The 10,134-nt window shown below is 36.8% G+C and overlaps 1 long non-coding RNA gene across 2 annotated transcripts; it reads right to left on the bottom strand.

Annotated features, from left to right (window-relative positions):
- Nucleotides 1-1,334: 1,334 nt before the first annotated feature.
- Nucleotides 1,335-9,827, bottom strand: LOC110854764. 2 transcript variants are annotated; one of them, XR_004835741.1, is made up of 9 exons: nt 9,729-9,827; nt 8,252-8,296; nt 7,998-8,180; nt 7,341-7,400; nt 3,670-3,915; nt 2,965-3,110; nt 2,719-2,883; nt 1,688-1,812; nt 1,335-1,624 (listed from the first exon to the last, which is right to left on the bottom strand). It is a non-coding gene; the product is annotated as an uncharacterized LOC110854764 (long non-coding RNA). The 2 variants fall into 2 exon arrangements; XR_004835740.1 differs by lacking the exon at nt 9,729-9,827 and having other exon boundaries at nt 8,252-8,589.
- Nucleotides 9,828-10,134: the final 307 nt, after the last annotated feature.

The raw sequence follows: 10,134 nt of genomic DNA, 5'->3' as shown, positions 1-10,134 counted from the left end.
TAAAGTTAAATGGCCCCTTTGAAAAAAATGTTGGCGGTAAAGTTCGTTTTGGGAGTACATTTTCTCTGGTTTATTCTTGCACGGGGAGAGAAACAAAACGGAAGCGTGGCGTTGCCCCCAGTACTTTTCCTCAATAGGGGCAAAATACAAGTGCCGTGTGATTCCTAATTTTCGGCTCGATTTTTTGACATAACTCGCTAAAAAATCAGTCTAGCTTGAAAAAATTTTCTATTATAAATGTAAAAAATAAAGGGTTTTGCAAAGTTTTTTACCTGACTGTATTTACAGCTTTGCGTATAAAATTAATAATGCATTATGAATCATAATTTATGATCTTTGACTTGATTAAGCTGCTGCTTCTCGGGTGGTCAATCTCGGCAGAGATTGGTTGGGTCTTCGCACTCGAAGTCTGTGGACGATTTCATGGGAATGCGAAAATAACTTTGAAATCTTGGAAGCATATGCAATTTCGCACGTCGCAGGAAAAATCATACATGTCGCGATTCAGGAAGGCGTGCCGACCTTTGAGGATTGGAAAAGAAGGTTTATTCATTATTTCGAGACTCACCGTGCTCAAGTTCATTCGAGGTGTTGTAAAAGGAACGTTCCGAGCGGTGCTAACAATTGGGAAAGTTTGATAAATTACGATCAAATCAAGGTATATTGTGCATTTTTTGTATTTTTTCATGCCACAAATCACCAGGAATTTTTGTGCAATTTATGAATGAAGCATTTTAATTACATTGGAAAAGTGTTGAGAAGTGTTGGGGAGACCGTTTAAATATTTACAGCATACCTGTTCAAAAAATGGGTTTCGTTCGTGAGTCAGTTATCCCGATTTTTGGCAGAGAATTCTCATTTTTGTTCAGATGTACATACATTCAGTCCTTTCATTTCATCGTGATTTATTTAATTTCAATTCGTCAGGGTTCATTTCTTGCTTCACTCGTTGTGCTAACCATGGGGCGAGTAATGAAGGGAGGGAGAAATTGTTTCATTCACAGTAATTTATCTGAAGTGATGGAATCTTTCAGTAATTTTCACGCTGTTGGTAAGAATTTCATTTTCATGCGCTAAAATAATCAATCAAATGAATGAAGGTGAAAAGGTGCGTGATTGATAGTACATTTTTAGCCAAGCTTTAAGGATATCTATTTGGCTTGACAAGATAATTCTGCACACTGCAAGAATTATTTTATCCATATACATATTTAGATATACCTATCCATGGCTTATCCATTATCTTTTGATTATATGTAAACCATATTCAACAACCATGTATCTGTAGACTTTTGATGAAGTTAAAAGTAATAAAGACTACAATTCTGCGTATGTATGTATGTATGTATGTATCTAGACTTTCACAACAAGTATGATTAAGTTTCTACATATGTAAATGGGAAATATATGTTTATGTATTTATACTGAACCTGATCTGTATTTAGTAAAAGCACATGAGCAGAATAAAAGCTCAGCAACATATTCAGATGGGTTGGGGTGGCTTACGAATCTTCATTTCAACCTTTTTCAACGAGTATTCGTGGCCCTTCCAGTGGTACCAGATTATTCCCGTATAAGGTTGTTCCTCCCGGCGTGAAGTATGATACATGGAGTTCAGCTGGCTCTATGAATGAACACGTGGTTATTAAATAATGCAAAATGCGACATTTTCTCAGTAAACGTATACCTCAGAACAATTCCAATACCACCAGCCACCCCTGCGTTGCGAAGCACAATTAATAACTTTGTGCTCATCATTGTCACTGTCGAATGTGGTGAACTTTTTTCCAGCATTTCGGCTCAGGGAGTCCCCTGAAAACCACATATTTAGTAATCAATAACTACTGAGTGGTCTGAGTATGGACTAATTAATGAATATACTGAAATTAGTAATAAAGGTGTATAGTTTTCTTATTTTTTAAGTTTAGGGGAGTCTTTGTATCCAGATTTGGGACCCATTTATTTACACATTTGATAAATTTACTATTTAGATATCTTAGAAGCTGAAAACCGGAAAAAGAGAAACTCTTAAATTAGCTTAAATTTTTATCTTGTTTTCATAGGCAGCGATTTTATTTAGTTTTAAATTTCTATTGAAAACTCACTCAAAACACTCATTCAAACATAGCTTACAAATTGGAAAAATGCATTTCTCGTGCTTTACAGAAAGTATAAAATATTTTCATGCTAATTAGATTATGTCGAAAAAAGAGATCATTTGCTCCAATTTTTAACAGTCAGGAAATAGCTTTCAGTGAAAATTTCCCAAATTTTCTATATATCGATGGAAATTTGATAACAAATGAATCAGAATATATACGTACCTGGAGAGGTGTACATACATTCAGATTTGAGATACCTAGCCAAGTCCTGAATCATTAATCTCTCTAATTTAACACAGTTCCAAATCCCACGCTCACATTGCATGGTATTTAAAGAAGTTCAAAACTGTGGCCTATCGTCCATCTCTTCTGAATAACTATTCAGGATAAGGCGTTCGCACTAGATACACTGTATTTCCGACAAACTTTATGTAGTACAACTTGTAGTATAATAATATTATGTTTGTCAGAAATATCTACTGTAGTCTACAAGGCGAGCAAAGATTGTAGATTAAAGGCTGTACAAACCACAACTATTGCCAGAAATTCGTTTCCCAACATCTTTCATATCATCAAAAAGCTCATTAGGTTACTCTACTCCCGTGCAAACACCCACCTGCAGTTCCGTTGTATCCTTTCACCGTTAATTTGTACTTATCCTGTGGACCACCCACTTTAAATGTCTCATACGTCGCGTACGCTTTGTTGCCCTCCCAATCCTCGAGGTCCACGCGTAACTGTGTATATCCCGCCTCCGTGAGTTCATGAATTGTTTTCAGGCCTGTGAAGATTTAATATTCGTCGTAAGCTTATTTGGCGGGTCCGTTTCCTATTGATCAAAACAAGATATTTTTAATCTAACCAATCCAGAAATCCTGGCCGTAAAGCGGGAGACCAAAACCATAAGAATAATCGGTAAAATTCCTCTCGAAATTTGTTCTCTCATTCCAGCCTGCTGTTGGAGTACCTCTTCGCTGAATTGTGATCCACCCGTTTGCCGCAAATTAGCTGTTGCGGAATATAGATTCATTGAGAATGCTTTTGTTGAACTTGAAACGGTATTTTACGATTTTTACCGGATTAAATTCAAATAACTCATGTACTGATTTAGCCCGTATCAGAAAAGAAATCAGGAATTGTTAGAACCCTATTTTACTAAACCACCCCACCCCCTCCCTTCCCTTCAAAATTTTAAAAACTTTAGTTGCTTAAGGTATCTGATCTTTCCAAGCGATAACTGGAGAAGGCATAGAGAATTTAGAGATAATCGAGATCAGTGTCCAACACTATCAACTTTTCGGGCCAATCAGACCACCCTATCGGTGCTAAGGGGTTGTGTCGGGGCAAAATGAGATTTGTACTTAAATTGAATCTATAATCTCCCTCAATGTGGTGGGCACGATTGAAGAGTGAGACTGAAGATACTTTTTAAGTGCGCTTGTACGGATTACATTTTGAACACGAACAAATTAAAATTAAGCTAGTGAAAATCGCAAAATGCCTACGAGTTGTCAGTGATGAGCTAAATTTAATTATTTATCAAAGAAATTTTGAAGTTCGTAAATACCGGTTTTTTGGGGAAAGTTGAACTAGCAAGATCTAGCTCATCCCCGCAGAATTTCGTCAGGAGGGGAGTCCTTGGGTCTGGAATTTCGAACACGTTCGGATTGGATAGATTAGTCTCTTTCAAGATAGAACCCATCCCTTGAAATATTTTAGCGGTAGTGTTCCTTATTTCCTCCAGGATGGTGGCTTGCTCTTTTTGAACGGCAAGGATTTGCTCAACAAATTCGCACGTCTCGTTAAAAGAAGACTGTACAACGTGAGAAATTAAGATTAATAACTAATCTCTGATTTTCGTAACTATTTATGTGCAATACTTTGTAATTAGGTACAATACATATAAAGATCGGTCACCATGGTATCGGACTGCCCCGTAAAGGGTGCGCTAGGCGGGAACACAGCGAAATTAAATTTCGAAAAAATTATTTTTGAATAGACCAAAGTATAAGCTTTCCATCGATATATGTCACCAATTATTGAGTCATGGCTAAGACTAGAAAAACTTGGGTTGAAAGGCAAAAGTTGGGAAAAAGAGTGATTGTGTTTCATAAAAATAAAGTAAACAGTGATTCCAAAACTACGTGGCATTTTTCTAGACAAGAAGGAATTTCTGATTCCAACGTCTACTAACACACAAAAAAGTACGAGGAATCCAATGGCGTCAAATTCAAAGTCCCTACTGCTCGATCTGTAAAGCTAGCGACGACAAAAGTCAAAAATCGGATTTAAAAAATCTTCAAAAATCATTCATCAACGGCAACGGCTGCCACGACATGGAAGGGCAAGATTTCAAAAAGTTATCTGAGCAAAATCAAAGTCCATAAACTAGGGATTGTAGCCAGGGGAAAAAACCAGCACCAAATTACAAACCAACACAACAGGAAAGGATTCATGCGTGCTGGAAGAAATTGTTGATGAAGATTCGCGGAAAAGTGGTCATCATGGACGATGAGCCCCACGTCACAGATGAAACTTCAAATCTTCCAGGAAGGCATTTTTTCCGTAGTTCCAACCCCTGTGAAGTAAAATATGAAGACAAAGTCCGAAAGAAAGACCAATTCACAAAACAATGAAGAATTTGGCAACGCATGTCTAGCATTGGTCATGTTTTCGATCCCGTTATTTTGGAGGGCACTGTAAACCAGGGGGTTTATTTTAAATCATGCATTAAAGGGGGATTGGAATCATTTATTACTTACTGGGCCCAAGCTAAGTGTTAGTAGCTAATAACTTTAAAATCGCTAGAGATAATGAAAATCTGATAAGTGCGTTGGATTCCTCGTGCGATTTTGCATATATATCATAAATCAGTTTTCAACTGCTTCCAAAGCATATCGGCAGAGAAAATCTAGAAAGGACGCGGGCGACGATAATTTTTCACCAAAAAAATGGGAAGAGAAATGACGAATTTGAAAAATGTGACAGGAATCGAACGTGCACTTTAATTTAGTTCAGCGGGTTATAAAAACGTTGATGAGGACCCCATCGACTAAGAACAGTCGAAGACAAATTTTTGGAAAACCTCCAAGGACCACACCATCGTGAAGGCGCTGAAGGATAGAATCCTAAGAAATCCACGAAATTCCTACGGAAAATAGCTTCACAGCTGACATTGTTGACGCAGATTATCCAATAAGTGCTCAAACTGAACCTTAAGGTTAAGATTTTGAAATGTGGTACTTGCCACCTCTTGATGATACCCAGAACGAAAGCCCTACTAATTAAATGAGGGGCTTTCCTCAAGCGGTACGCGCCGAAAAAGTGAAAAATGAAAAAATGAAAATAATCCTTTAACGTCATTAGATATCAGATTAACTCATCTGGTTTTCAATCCGTGACGATTCCTTCTCACCATATATCTCTGGCGATGAGTTGGATCTTCTCGCAGAGAACGGACTCTGTGAGGGCTCCCCTTTCTGGCATTGCCAGTCCGTCTGGCCGGGCTCACCCAACCATGAGAGGAGCACCCACCCCGTACTAACACCGAGCCGAGTAGGATTAGCAAATAGCTTCCCGGACAGAGAGGAATCGAACGAGAAGAAGATTCTTTTTACAGATGGGGAGATTTTCACGTCCGAAGAAGTTTTTAGCACACAAAGTGCCATAATCTAGGTCAAATCTGTCAAAGATGTCCCCCAGTACAGAAAAGAGGTCAAAGGTTCACATCATCCAGGTTTTGTGATGGCTTTGGCAGATTAGAGCTGATTGGGGCAATTTCTCTACATTTTATCCAAAATAGGGGGAAGGTGAAGGAATAAAATTTCTCAAAATATATTTTTGAGTCCGTGGAACATCCCCTAAGTGAGATCCTATTCAATGAATTCGATAAGACCTCGCAGCATAAATCAGCACCAGTGCATAGTGAAAAAAATGATGTACGCGTTGCTAAAAAAACAAATTCCAGACTTTATATCAACTATGGAATGGTTATCCTCCCTGCTGGATTTAAATCCCCGGATTATGAAAAATGGTCAAAGTTAGTGGCAAAGGTGTGTTCTAAGCCTCCTAGAAGTCTGAAAGCTTAAAAAAATTCTTTGATCATGAAATGGAGCTATTTGTCCACGGATTCCGAGCGTGCTCCAATCAAGGGCTGTACGCAGCGTCTTCAGCTCTGCGTTAATGTTGGGGGAGGAAATTTCAGAAACCAAAAATTGTTTTTTACTTAAAAATTAACTGGCTTTCCATTAAAATTTACTAGAAATTTGTAACACAAAAACTGCTTAAGCTACAGCGTTTCAATCTACTAACACTTTACTTGGGCCACCTAGTACTAAAGATCATAAAAAAATAAAGTTTTGTTTTGGCCTGACCTCGCAAGGTCCCATGACGCCAAAAAGGTCACTCAGTACCGACATCTGAAAAAGATGTCGGTACTGTGCGAAATTTGTGCAAAAAAATGGAAACCCACCAAATTTGAAATTCTGAGCGCTGACTAAGTCCAAACATTCTAAGCTTTCAGAAAGGCCAGACAGCTTACGAAAATTTAAGAACAGATGGAAGAAAATCAGCTTGAAAGTAGGTGCAGTCTATGGGCGGAATTTGACGCGAAATCGGAAGAAGAAACTGCAATCTGTAGCAGACAGCGGAATTGAATCATTAAAACTTGAACTGTATGGCAATCCAAACCCTTTGATCGTAAACATATGCAACTTTTTTGAAATTGCATTAACTGTGTAAAAAGTTCTGTTAATTTTATTTCGTCACTCCGATACCATCGTGACCGATCTTTATATTTATGTAGGTCGGTACATTCTTAATTGAAATATGATCCCGTGGCTGACAGTTTTTTTATATTAAAATTAAACGAGTATGTAGACAAATTTGTTTATAATATTTGTCACCAAAGGTAAAATAAGTGTTCTAGTTGAACAATGTAACTCAATATGAGCGAGGATGTGGGAAAGAAACTTGAATAAAGAGGCACAATACAATGCAGTCATAATAAGCATTATCAATGAGAATTTCTCATGATTTTTGACAGATTGTCTAGTGCGTACGTGTTTGGAAATTTTAAAAGTCCTCTAATGGAAATATTTTTTTGGGGACGCGGTCAATATTAAATAAATAGTTCGGGTCATACATTTTTAGTGCAAGTCTTAAGCGTACATAATAATTTAAACAAACAGGTATACATAAATTCTCACATTACTACCTCCCATAATTATACATTACTACCTTTCGCACTTCTGCTGTTAATATCCCCAATCTGTAATCTGATGCAACGAAATCTGGTACCTGAAAGATAAAAGGCGAGGTTTTAAGTGGGACAATAAATTAACAAAGAATAAATATAAAGAAATAAATGGTTCTACTTTTCACTGAAAAGTAAAGATATTTATTTTTTCAGCAAGTGTTTATGTACATACAAATACGTAGCACGTTAATTTCTAGGTGTATCACCTAATCACCTAATCGTTTAAATTGATGCAGATATACATATGTACACTCTAAGAAACCCGGTAACTAACTAAGTTATTACCAAGCGGAGTATCTTAATATGTGACTACCGCAAGGTAATTTATTTATTAGTGAGTGGTAGAAAATTGGTTACCAACTGGTAATATTTTCAAATTTCGCGACAGGGGTGATTACAGGTTTGGCAACAAAATGTCTACCACTTAATAATAAACTAATTACAATGCGGTAGAGTCACATATATATGTAGATACTCTGCCTGGGAATAACTTAGTTACCGGGTTCCTTAGAGTGTAGGTTTATGTACGCATCGAAGAAATATTAGGCATAAAAACTAAGCAATCACGTTCAATATTATTTTCAACCGGTAAGTCAAATTATTCTGACGATACATGTAGCAAAAAATGAAATATGCACCTCCATCGACCTAGGCTTCCTTCCATGATTATTTTCTCCCTCGCTATTTCCTTCATCTTTCCTACTCCCTCCTTTGATTAGTGCCTCCAAATCAGATTTTAGTCCATCCAATTTCGCATTGAATCTCGTCTCCAAAGCGGCCAGGTCATCCTTCGTGGGAATTTTGGACAATCGATCGGCAAACTTTGTGCAGAAAGGTAAATTATGTCGTGGTTAATTAAAAACGTACAAATATGTACATAGTTTTTCCTCACCACTTTCAGAAGATCGTTAACGTTCTGCTGATCCGCACTTTCTATCTAGGCAAACGAATATTATCCAAAGACAAATTTAGAACTGTTGGTTTAGTAGGAATTTTATAATCGGTCCATGATTTATTTTATTGAACGTTTTCTGAACTTCTTGGGTTAAAACTAAAGCAAATAAAAACATACAGGGTGCAAGCAATACACGTAATATTCGCGGTCCTTTATGGTACATAGTCTGTAAAATGGGTTATACGCTACGCTAGGGTTGTCCCCAGAGCTGGGTGATTATTGGTTTTTGAGGGTGGATTAAGGATTATGGATTAACCACAAAACAATGTGGATTGTGATTAAATTATTTTCGTGACATTAATTCATGTCAGGATTAATCCGGATTAATCCATAAATTCTGAAAATTTCGGGATTATGGATTATGGATTAATAATCCGGATTAATTTGGTGATTAATGATTTTTCACTATATCTAGCGCAAAAAATTTCAACTACGTGGTTTCACATAAAAATGATGCCAGTTTCAATTGATACATATATGTATGTAGCACAGGGCAGCGAGAACATGTTGATTCTTCAAATGGTAGCTGACAGAACAACATTGTGAGAACTTGAGACTTCAAGCTACACTGTGGGATGAATGGAACTATGGGAATTGAACTGAGTAATCCAGCTTGAGAATTAATCATGAATACGTAGTAATCATGATTTGGATTAATCTGGATTAATAATCATGATTAGTAATCATGATTGGGATTAATCAGGATTAGTAATCCGTAATCACGATTATGGATTAATGAAATCAAATGGGATTATTCCCGGATTAATTCTAATTCCAGAATAATCGGGATTATGGATTGGGATTAATCTACAAAAAACTCACATTTCCGGATTAGGAATTATGGATTAATAATCCATAATCCGGGATTAAAATCCATAATCCTTAATCAGGATTATCCCAGCTCTGGTTGTCCCCCATACCCATCATATAAATATGTATCCGTGCAAAAAACATTTCTTGCAGTAATTTCTTTAAGCTTGTTTTCGTTTTTCATGACAAACACTGTTAATAAATATTGATATTGATGTATTTACATATGTACATGTGGAATGAATGCATGTGTACATCACATTGGAATCGTTTAAGAGAACGTCGCTACAGTAGACGCCGATTTTAAGAAAATTCCTTATCCGACTCATACATATGTATGTACCAACCTTAGCACGAGTTTGTAAGATCGACGACCCCAAACCTCCCACCCACCTTTTCGATAACGAAATATATACACGCTGCATAATGGCAAGTCAAAAAATAAGAAATGCAGACATTTAAATAGGTTCAATAATCATTAGTATCACGTAAAATTTTGTATTTGCTAAATACATTAGGCCAAATACATATTAATCTCTATATTACAATCCAATTCTGTAAATTTGGATCGAAAATTTTGACAAATATATATGTAAATACTCACCACCAAGATCCAGTCAATCCGAGGAGGAGGATAAAATACGATGTAAAACTCATCACACACAAATAAATAGGTTTGTACATATATATCTGTCGTTTGCCACGATCCAGAATAAAGTGAAACTTACGACGTATTTGTTACTCTTCTTATCTATTTATTGAAGAAGTACATAAGGGGCTATCCATATACAATGTCATCAAACATTCTCGACCTTAACCCACCTACTTAACGTACTTATACATTAAGGGAGAAGGAATTTTAACACAGGCAAGGTAGAAAGACCTGAAAGGCGTGAACCACCCACCCACTAAAATGATGACGTAATATATGGACGTTCCCTAACAGACATGTGTGTTTATGTAGTTATGTAAATATTCTACATTTACATACTCACATGCAGAGTGTATCA

This window comes from Folsomia candida, unplaced genomic scaffold, assembly GCF_002217175.1.
Source record: "Folsomia candida strain VU population unplaced genomic scaffold, ASM221717v1 Fcan01_Sc010, whole genome shotgun sequence".
Lineage (NCBI taxonomy): Eukaryota > Metazoa > Arthropoda > Collembola > Entomobryomorpha > Isotomidae > Folsomia > Folsomia candida.
Note: the sequence above shows the minus strand (reverse complement) of the source record. Positions and strands in the feature narration are given on the sequence as shown.